The 11,953-nt window shown below is 39.5% G+C and overlaps 1 protein-coding gene across 4 annotated transcripts in view; it reads left to right on the forward strand.

Moving 5' to 3' along the window:
* The first annotated feature begins 711 nt into the window (after positions 1–711).
* The window catches only part of LOC122813837 (perforin-1-like), a 99,489-nt gene continuing 88,247 nt past the window's right edge, over positions 712–11,953 (forward strand). For 2 of the 4 annotated variants that reach the window (XM_044086370.1, XM_044086369.1), the window contains exon 1: positions 714–790. The gene's annotated coding sequence lies outside the window, so the exon portion shown is untranslated. Of the gene's footprint in view, positions 791–11,953 lie in introns of all 4 variants that reach the window. The other 2 variants (XM_044086371.1, XM_044086372.1) reach the window with 2 other exon arrangements.

Raw genomic sequence — 11,953 nt, forward strand, 5'->3', positions numbered from 1 at the left:
CATTCCCCTAAAACTGAAATCACAATCAGTTACTCCCTTTTGCTTTTGGGTCCTTTTCTTATGCTCAGCCTCTGAATCCCACCCCCCCAAGCCTGAAATCCCACTGAGTTACACTCATTCCCTCTTGGCATAACCATATATGATGTGCTCTGTTCAATGCCCCGGTTACATACAGCAAAGACTCTGTACCAACAGGCCAGCAAACCAGAACCTTTTGTTACCTTGTCGAAGCTCAGCTCATAAATGTTTTTTTTTTTTTTTTTAAGTAGAAGATAAGCCCTGTGTTAAAAATAAGAACTTAAAAAAATGTAAAAAAAACAAGAGATGGAATGAGATTGATACTTTGTTTCAACATTTAAAAGAATGCCACTTGGGTAGAGTAGGGGAGTTTACATACCACTGGGAACTTTTATTTTCTTGTGTCTATTCTTTTTTTATTTAATTGACATTTATTTTGATAGTAAGAAAAAAATGAATCTCTTTAAATTAGTAGCATGTTTTATTGACCAGTAAACTGCCTACCTGCTTTTTATTTTTATTTAGATTAGCATTTGTTTCCTATTCTGTTGCACTACCTTGTTTTAATGTTCGCTACGTGTCACTACTTTTTTTCTACCTGTTTCCTGGAAAGGCAGTTTGCTCCAATCATGCTATATTTCACATAAGATGTGGTGTGAAGGCAGAGTAGCTGGGTCGTCACAAGCAGAGTTTTGGTTTTCCTGCTAGGTTAAAAGCTGTTTTCTTCTATAGGGGTCGGAAGACAGATGCCGATGTGCTTTGTAACACTCCAGTAAGTTACTGATTATTTTGCTATGATGTTTAATATTTCATGTTCATTTTTTATATTGTAACCATTAGGAAATGTATTTATTGTTGGTAGCTGTTGTCTTGGCATTTTGTTTACTGTCCAGTTATGCATGAATAGTATCTTTGTTAATAATATTCAAGCATAAATGTTACATCAACTAATTACATTTAGAATATGAGGAAATAAGTGAACTAAAAGAATGAATAATTTTTATCATGGGGAAAATTCAGCTCATATATTACACAGAAAAAAAGTATAATGCAGAATTACTAGCTAACAGATATCTGTTCATGCTGCAAAAGGTTCAGAGCATGACAGAATACCACATTAATGAGAATGGAGAGTGTCTGAGTACAGTTCTGCACCCGAGAAGCATAACGTGTGTAGTTGTTAGTTAATCAGAACCAGGGCCTTTTACTCACTGAATGAAAAGGTTACTTTTTGTCTTATCATGTTATGTGAGAAGTGCTACAGATGTGACATCCTCAGGAAAGGAACGCAGGGTGGAGAGGGTAAGGCTAAATTGAGATTTCTGTTAGTGTGCTACAGATGTGATACACTCAGGTAGGGATATAGATGGACAGTAAAAGGCTAAGCTGAGTTTTTTGTTAGTGTGGTGTAGGGATGACATTTTCAGAAAAGGGACATGACTAGGGCTTCAGGGTGGAGTGCAAAAGGCTAAGATGAGTTTTGTGTTAATGTGAATTATGTATGACATACTCTGGACAAGGATATATGGTGGAGTACAAAAAGGCTAAGATGAGTTTTGTTTTAATGTGAATTATGTATGACATACTCTGGACAAGGATATATGGTGGAGTACAAAAAGGCTAAGCTGAGTTTTTTGTTAATGTGCCACAGTTGTGGCATTTTCAGGATAGGGATATATGGTGAAGTGTGAAAGGCAAAGTGAGTTTTATGTTACTGTATTCTACAAATGTAACATTCTCAGTCAGGATAAGAATATAGGTTGAGAGTGAAAGGCTAAGTTTTGTGTTACTGTGCTACTAATGTGACACTCCCAGGGCAGAGATAGGGTGGAGATGGTAATTTAAGGGTTTTTATGTGTGTGTGATACACATGTGACATTCTCAGGATGGGAATACAGGGTACAGAAAGAAGGTTAACTTACGTCTTATGTTGGTGTGCTAAATATGTGACTTGTTCAAAAAGTGAACACAGGACCTGTAGATAAAAAGCTAAATTAAGTTTTGAGGCAGCATTCTACTATGACATTCTCATAGCATGGATACAGTCAATTATTACACAATAAATTATTTATTGGCATTTGTTTACCGGGAAAGACCGACTGGGCATAGGTGTCCTTTTCCAGCAGATGCCCAGGAACAAAACTCCAAGGTGTCATATTTAATGCAATCAATATGTTTCAGTGAATTCATAGCATAATAGTCAGTATAATAAAATCTGTATTGATATTCACAAATATTAAATTTGCAAACCTTGTACTGAGACTTTACAGACAGAAGAGTTGTAGATGGGTAGGAGTAATTTAAGAAATGCAGTGGAGTGAGGTACTAGAGGAGATAAGCAAGTTTGAGAGATAACAGAGAAGTACCAATGGGGTAGTAATTTGCTTGTGCTAAATTAGATATAGGTACAGTAGTTTAAGTGGGTCTATATTAGAACATCGACTTTTTAAAACGTTGAATGTTCTAATATCGACCCATAATCAGCGAACGCTGACAATATCGAACATGCAGAACAGCGCCGACACACATACACACAACACAAGTATACCAAACAAACAGCAATCCACACACATACACCTAAAATCCTAGATCTAACCCTACACTAAAATGTACATACACCACTAGCTATCCACTTACCTTAACCCAAACCCTAACCCTAAGGTCCGTCACTATCGCACACTCACCTCACCCGCGCCATAACCCTAACTCACATACCCTGCCCTAACCCTCATGTCCACACACTCGCACACTTACCTGACCCGTGCCCTAACCCTAACTCACCTACCCCGCGCCCTAACCCTCACGTCCACACAATCGCACACTTACCTGATCCCGACTCGTAACTTTCCACCACAGTGCTGAAAATAGCGAAGCCACATGAACGGCCAGCCGAATTCCTTCCCTAAGAAGAAATTCGGTGTTCTGCAGCTACGCTATTTTCAGCGTTTGCTGAATAGAGGTTGATATTAGGACATTTGAAGTTGTGAAACTTTGATGTTGTAATATAGACCCATTTAAGTACTGAGTAAAGTGAAGTATTAGAAGGGGATAAGCAGGTTAAGTGATCTAGTCATTTAAAGGGAGGTATAAGAAGGTGATGAAGGATGCTAGGAGAAACTATGTCCCAGATATGAAGGATGTTAGGAGAAGCAAAGGTGATGAAGGATGTTAGGAGAAGCGAAGGTGATGAAGGATGTTAGGAGAAGTTATGTCCCAGATATGAAGGATGTTAGGAGAAGCGAAGGTGATGAAGGATGTTAGGAGAAGCTATGTCCCAGATATGAAGGATGTTAGGAGAAGCGAAGGTGATGAAGGATGTTAGGAGAAGCTATGTCACAGATGAGGAGCAGGGTCAAAACTAGGAGGCAGAGGAAGTCTTTGAGTAATGGCTTGAAAAGATGAAGGCATGAGATAGACCTGACTGATACAGGAATTTTATTCCAAGTTGTAGCTACATTATTGGTATAGATATTGGTTTGCAAATTGTAAGCAGTTGTTTATCATTTGAACAAAGGGGGAGGTTTGGTAAATAGGAGTATAGGGATAATTGCTGGGCAGGCAAATGGGATATAGATGATTTTGTGGGGTAAGGTGAACTGGGTGTTTGTTAAGTGGTGAGGAAGTTTGAGCCAGTAAAGTGTTTTTAGTGCTAAACAGTGGTGGGTCTGGTAAAGTTTTTGCAAGCAAATCTGGCAACTTTGTTGTAGCATTGTGCAAGTTTAGAACTAAGTGAGGCATCCAACCAGGTTGGTCATGATGGGGGCTCCATATAAGAGTGAGGGTATAATGTATGTGGTAGTTAGAGTTACCTTGGTAGAGACTGTAAGGAATTTCTTTAGTCTTCGAAGGGTGCCTAGCTTTTGATGGGTTTTCTTGATGCTGTTATGGATATGTAAATCGTATTTAAGATTGGCATTGATTGTCACACCAAGTAGTTTTGTACATGAAGTAACTTCAATCATGGTATTATTTAAGGGATACATTTTAAAGTTGTTTTTTCCATGGAAATGGTATTGTGAAAAGATAATTAATTTAGTTTTTTCAGGATTTAGGAGCAGGTAATTATCCTATAGCAAATTAGTTAAAGGCTTCTTGAGCGATTCGTAGAAGATGTATGTGGTTATCTAAGGCGCATATTAGGGTAGACTCACCAGCATATCATATGAGGAAAGCTTGCTAAGAGGATTTATGTAGATTGTTAGTGAATATATTGAAGAGTAAAGGGCCGACAATGGAGCCCTATGGCATGCCAGTACCAACAGAAAGGAAGAGAGAAAAGGTTGAGTGCCATTTGACAGACTGGTATCTCTCAGGCGAGTGGTTACCATAGTAGTGTGGATTGTGATAGCCCGAGGGAGGACAGTTCACAGCGGAGTTTTTGGTGAGAGACTAGAACAAAAGCTTTAGTGAGATCAAGGAATATAGTGAAAATGAGCTTACCTTTGTCTCTATCTTTGTTAATAGTATCTGTGAAAGTTAATAAGGCTAGGTAGTGCCACGGGTGGGTGTAAAACCATGCTCTGTGGGGGCTCAGGAGCTTTTTGTGAAGGATGTGTTCTAGTGGTTGTTTGTGAATGCACTTCTCCAGAAGTTTTGACAATGGAGATGATATGGCAGTAGGTCTGAATTTTGTTACATCACATGAGGTTCCTCCTTTATGAAGGGGAATGATGGAAGAATTTTTTCAAGTAGAAGGAATGGCCTGATTCCTTGACAGATCTAATAATTAGGATAGACACAGGATAGGTTATGGAACTGGCAGACAGCTTGAGGTATTCTTTTAGGAGATTATCTACTGAAGGAGAACAGGGTTTTAGTCTAAGAAGTAGCAATTTGATGTAGGAGGTCGGGATGGGTTTTAGGGTGAAATAGGAGGTGTTTCTTGTCTGAGGAGAGGGCATGTCAGGATTCATCCACCCATACAGCCACAACCCCTTTTTCCAATTTTTGTACATGGGGTCAGGATGTCACTACAAAGGTGACAATCATCTAGAACCAAGGTTCACACCACAAGGTGGCTAACCCTGCCACATATGTTCTTCTATACAACACATACACACACACACACACACACACACACACACACACACACACACACACACACACACACACACACACACTCACATCTATGGCCAATTTAGAGTGTCCAATCTGCCTACTACATGTCTTTGGAATGTAGGAGGAAACTGGAGCACCCAGAGGAAACCCACATGAACACAGGGAGGGCATACATACTCCACACAGAAGGCACCCCAGCTGAGAATAGAACTGGGAACCTGTTGCTGTGAGGTGACAACACAAGATCTGTAGCATCTTATTAGTATTTAGCAGAATTTAGGAATATTTTCTACAGACTTGATCGTGGTTGTTCATTGTACTTTCTAAATATTAATTTGTCATTGTAAGTTTTATGAATGAGTCTGCCTATAAGCTGGTTGCGCATATTTAAGAAATGTCAGTAATTAGTGAGTACAAGAAACAGACATGATGTTTAAGTATTAACATTTGGTATGAGCTGTAATTTATCAAATAACAGGTTGCTTTTGTTGGATACTGACTGAAAGAGCAATAACCTCACAAGGTATTGATTAGAGAAAGAAAAAAGATGATAAAGTTGCTGGAAATGACCGATCATATATCATGGATAAGGTTCACAAGAGCTTTGACTCACCCTAAGAATCATGCTGTCAAACAGCGATGCATTTCATCTCTGAATAATGGTTTTGTGTGCACTTCTAGTATGATGGTACTGTCTCATAAATCTAAAACTGGCAGCTCCACTATTCAGTATCCTTAATTTTATTTCCTTTCTTTACTACAGCATGGTTAGCTCATGTACCTGTTGGCATCTATCCATGATGTCACTACCATGACAGCATACTTTCCCATGTGACTGGTCATGCTCTGCATCACCCTAACACTCTGATATGGCTGAAGAGTTAAAGCTGCTGATGGTCATGTGATTTGCTTCCTGTCTGCTTGCTCTCTTCCTCTCTTGTCTTCCCAGTGACCTGACATCTGTCTTGAACACGGCTCACTAATATGATAAGAGGAAAGCCATGTAGTGTGCTTCACAGCCTTTTACATAGTCTTGCAATGTTCATTGTTATTTGTCTATTTTCATAACAATTTCTGTGTATAATGGTGTGTTAAAGTAGCAGTATTTCAACTGCCTCCATGGACCACCCTTGGGCAGCACAGCAGTTCAAAGGATAAGATCATAGATCCATAGTCTTCAGTCTAATCCTGATTTTCTGACCACTTCTTGTGTAGAGTTTGGATGTTCTCCCCATGCATGCTTGAGTTTTCTGTGTGTACTGAAATTTCCATCCCAAAATATGCTAATTGATTGGCTATTCTAAATTATCCATATAAATCGCATATACCCTTGTTCTCGTCATCCAGGTCATGACTGAAAAAGGTCCATGTTGACCACTTCACTTAGTTAACAAATGACTAAATTAAAATAAAATAAATATGATACATTGTATCTCAGTGTAGAATTCCTAGTTAACAAAAATGAAATAAATAAATAAATAAAAATCCTACTAAGGTGGCTGGTACTGACGATTACTTAACTGTCCACAGATATAGTAATATCCAGTGCAATAGATGGACATTAGTTAATTTACAGGATATAATATAACCTGGTTTGAGACATCTGGCATGTTCATGCTTATTTTCAGCTTAATTTTACCCCACAAAGCTCTCTTTGTTAGTGATTACCTGCATATGTTCATGAAGCAATGGTAAATCTTTGTTGAATAGCAACCTCCAAGGGAACCAGAACCAAGGAAAGGTTAAACCACACACTTTATTAACAGTTGTTAAGCGCTTTCGTTTAACAAAACTTCATGAATATGAAGTTTTGTTAAACGAAAGCACTTAACGACTAGGTTTTGTTAAACAAAAGCGCTTAACGACTAAGTTTTGTTAAACGAAAGCGCTTAACAACTGTTAATAAAGTGTGTGGTTTAACCTTTGCTTGGTTCTGGTTCCCTTGGAGGGTGCTATTCAACTGTGTTCCTGGTTCCTGTGCTGTATTTTCTGTGTTTTTGGTAAATCTTTGTTACCCATGTGGAATAAATGAGCAATTCATAAAAATTCAACAGTTCAGTAGAATGTTTCCCCTCAATTTTCAGTATCAATGTCTTCTTAAAGATTCTGTCAACAAGACAGAGGTAGTTGTTAAAGAAATAGAAAACATTACTTTTCCTGAAGCGGCAAGTATTGAAACTCCATATAAGTTTAACTTGGCAGACATGAACTTAACTGACTTAAAATAGACTGTTAAAGCTGTACAGATAATATTTTAGGCTGTTAAAACTGTACAAATAATATTTTTATTAAAAAAGATATATACAGAGAGAGAGAGAGACACAGGGAAAAAAATACAATACCTTGACATTAAAGACAATTGGTACAATCTACAAATATGGTCACTGCATTGGAAATCTGTGTGACAGGGACAGATGGTAGTTTAACAGAGCAGAAAGTCAAATCAGATTTCTTCTCTTCCAGTTTCTTCTTCCCAGGTGGGGAAGGTTTTTTATTGAAGTATGTTCCTAGTAACAAAAAAAAAAAAAAAAAGAAAATGCTTGTAGATCAGTTCTGGATCCTTCTGTGCTAATCCTATTTGTAATAGTGCCCAAGTTCAAAATGACATCACCTGACATCCTATTGCCTCTTCTTCCTCATTCAAGTGTCCTGGCAACACTAGACTTACAAGATGCTTACCATCGCATCCCTATTCATCCAGACTTCAGATGTTTCTTCTGGTTTTGTGTATCTGGATCACATTATTAGTTCTTTGCCTTACCCTTTGGACTATACCCCTGCACCAAGAGTGTTCACAAAGTGTCTAGCCCCAGTTATAGTTCATTGCAGGCTACAGGGTATCCACATTTTCCATATTTAGACTACTTGCTTATCTTTGCAGAGTCTTTTTCAAAGTGTCAGAAATCTCTCTCTTGGTTGAGAGATCTTTTACACAAGCTGGGATTCCAAGACAACATTCAAAAGTTTTTCTTGACTTCTTTACACAGGATTGCATTCCTGTGATGCCAACTAGACACCTCAGTTCAAAGAGCTTTTCTTCCACAGGAAAAGTTAGATTGTTATCCAGAGCTATTTGTAGGGGTTTTCACTCAGATTTCGGTCACTTTAAGAAATACCACAGGATTTTGGGTCTCATGGCATATATGATTCTCATGATACCCCTGGTATGACACCACATGAAAGATTTACTTTTATTCAACATTTATTCACCAAGAAAGTCTGACTTGGACAGAGCCCATTTTCTGTGGAGGCCCAACGAGAAAAGCTCCAGATGCATGTCTTTGAAACATGGGAGGAAACCGGAGCACCCAGAGGAAACCAACACAAACACATGGAGGATATGCAGACTCCGCACAGAGGGCAACCCAGCTGAGAATCGAACCAGAGAACCTCTTGCTGTGAGGCAACAATGTTAACTGCTGCACCACTTCACCGCCTAAACAAGAGAAGATACAGTGGTATCTGAAATCTCTTTGGTCCCAGCATCAGCACCATTTATCTTTTCAATTCCCAGTGCTGGGGTTTGTCAGAAGAGAAATCTTTTGGTGGAGACAACAGATATTCTTCAGTCCAGGTCTTCCCTACTCTCTCACTGTACCAAAGCATCTAGTCACCACAGACACTTCAGGCTTTGCTTGGGGAGCAGTTTCAGGAGGGATAAAAGGGCAGGGGATGTGGGAAACTAAGGACAGACACAAGCACATAAATATCAAGCAGATGCTTGCCCTGATCAAAGCACTCAACTCTCTGAACCATGTTTGGTCCCTGGGACCTACTGTAAATGGTTACAGGCAATACCACAATCATGTGGTACCTCAACAGCACATAAGGGGGGAACCAGGTTGTACCCCCTTTGCAGACTAGCCATGATAGCTTGGGATATAGCTTCACAGCACAGTCTCACTCTACAAGAACAAAACTGTGTTGCAGACAAGCTGAGCAGAATCAGGGCAGACCTCATAAATGGGGTCTTTTGAGATTTGATCCATCTGTAGGGAGTTCTTCAAGAAGACCTATTTGCCTCCTATTTAAACAACTGGTAAAATTATCTTCCAGGATCCCATGCAAGAAGGCCTTGAAGGCACATACCTTTCCTTTTATTTTCTTTGGACAGGAATGTCCACTAATATCCAGAGTATTTCTGGAGATTAAGAAGGAAACCCCAAAGATCACTGCAGTGAACCCCTTTTGGTCCTGGCAATCATGATACTCCCTTCTTTTGGAAATGGCCTGGGGCAATTACCACAAGCTTCCTCATAGTTTGGATATACTCACACAAGAACAGGGTGTTTGATTTACCCACACATCAATAAACTCAAATTGTCTTCCTGGATAATAGGGCCTTTATTCCTTTTAGGCGCCCATTTACTGAGGATGTGTAGCAGGTACTTACTAATGGAGCCAAGAAAGCCTTCTACTAGAAAATCATATATTAGTAAATGTACCCACTCAGGGTTAGTTATTCTCTGGTTCTACAATATCTGTGTGAATTACTATCCTATGGTCTTTCTTATTCCTCTATAAAGTTTCATTTATCAGCCATTTCAGGATGCCTGCTCATGGTCTCACCTCTTTCAATGCAGTCTCATGTCAAAATGTTCTTTAAACGAATTTTGCATGAGGCCTCTAAGTAAATTGGTGGCCCCTCATTGGGATCTTAATTTTGTGATAGAGAAGCTAACACTTGCTCCATTTGAACCAGCTAATCTGGCTGACATGAAGCTCTTGGAACAGTTTTACTGACTGCTCTAACCTCTGTGAGAAGGGAATCTGAGCTGCAAGCTTTTATGGTGAGTCAACCCTATCTTATTTTCCATAGGGACAGGGATTATTTGAGAACTAATACTTCTTTTATCCCTTAGTTGGTATCCAAGTTTACTTTAAGCCAAATTATCCTTCTCCCTGATTTATTTTCTGAAGCTAAAAATGGAGGTGAAAGGAAACTCCATACCTTGGATGTCCAAAGACAGCTCAGGTACTATATTCACAGAACTAAAGTTTTCAGATCTTCAGAGCAATTATTCATTTCTTGTGAAGGTAAGAAGAAGGGACTATGTGTCAAAACAGACCAATTCCAAATGGTTGCCTAATGCTATTACTCTTTGTTATACTCACCATAACACACCTATTCCATGCTCAGTCAGGGCCCACTCTACAAGGACCTTGACTTCATCTATGGCTTTTTGGAGAGGGTTGGGTTCTAGAAGTACTCTAGAAGCTGCTAATTGGTCCTGTATACATACTTTTACAAAGCACTTTAGGCTTGATTCCTTCTCTAGGTTCAGATCAAGCTTTGCTAAGACAATTATCTCAGTGCTTCTGGACTGTTGTCCTTTCCCCTCTGAAATGTAGTTAGCTAAGGTAATCTACCCACACATATCGAAGACTACTCCAGGAGTGGTCAGTATGATGAACATAGTACAGTTGTGTAAGTAAACGTACCATGAAAGCAGATGTTTGCATGATTACTGCTGCAGTAGCCTCTGCCTCCCTCTATCCCACTTGTTTTTCATGCTCTTTTTATGCCAGGGTGTGGACAATTATTTTTTGTTGTTCCTAGCATTGTCCTTTCAGGGCTCAGCCTCCCTCTAGCTGCTGGCAGGAAAGCTCTGAAGGGCTTTTTGTCCAGATTTGTCATTTAGTCAGTTCAGCTGACAGTTTGGGCGTGTGAAAGATGCTGTGAAGCTTTGGAAGCTGGCCGGCTGTTATATCCTTGTCAGAATACAGCCCATGTAGCTAAGACTACTGCAGCAGTGATCATTCGAACATCTCCTGTTATTGTAAGTTTAACCTACACAACTGTACCTTGTAAATAAAGGATGATACATAATTCCTTCAAATGAATGACTAATAAGAGGGAATCCATTCTAGCCTCTTAAAATCGAACAAGTTGTTTAAAAACAAATCTTTTAAATCTGAGAAGAGAGAATGCATTTAGCCACTGGATAGTAATAGTGTTACCTTAAGTGATTTGTCACACTTGCATTACGATAGCAGAATTACTTACCATACTTGTAATTGTTTTGTGTGTTTTCTTTGGTGGAATTATTTATTTCCTAACTGAAATTGTCAAGACAGAGCTTCTTTTGGAATTCTGACACTTGCTTTTCTGTGAAACTCTACATCCCAGCACGACATTATGTTAGGAAAACAGAGTTGGAGAATAGATGGAAATACTGGAGCATGGCAAGCTTTTACATAATGTCCCTGGTGGGGTTTTCATATACACATGCAGAACTTTAACACAATGCAATTGTATACTTCATACATGACTTCCCTGTGAACATCATAATCTGACTCCTTGATGCCATCAATCCATCATTCTACCCTTTCTGTACTACCCTCCAAAATAGTTGCAGGAATAAGTCTTTGTTCCCCCATAAACTACACTGCATACCTGCCCTATAATTTCATAGTACATTTTCTTCAGAAATAAAAAAAAAAAAAAACCTCACATGTACAGAAAAATGCAACAAATTTCACTCCTTTGCCCAGTGTGTGTGTGTGTGTGTGTGTGTGTGTGTGTGTGTGTGTGTGTTGTGTGTTGTGTGTGTGTGTGTGTGTGTGTGTGTGTGTGTGTGTGTGTGTGTGTGTGTGTGTGTGTGTGTGTGTGGGTGTGTGTGTCTGTGTGTGTGTGTGTGTGTGTGTGTGTGTGTGTGTGTGTGTGTGTGTGTGTGTGTGTGTGTGTGTGTGTGTGTGTGTGTGTGTGTGTGTGTGTGTGTGTGTGTGTGTGTGTGTGTGTGTGTGTGTGTGTGTGGGTGTGTGGGTGTGTGTGGGTGTGTGTGTGTGTGTGTGTGTGTGTGTGTGTGTGTGTGTGTGTGTGTGTGTGTGTGTGTGTGTGTGTGTGTGTGTGTGTGTGTGTGTGTGTGTGTAAACC

This window comes from Protopterus annectens, chromosome 10.part0, assembly GCF_019279795.1.
Source record: "Protopterus annectens isolate FY-2018-M chromosome 10.part0, PAN1.0, whole genome shotgun sequence".
Taxonomy (NCBI): Eukaryota; Metazoa; Chordata; order Ceratodontiformes; family Protopteridae; genus Protopterus; species Protopterus annectens.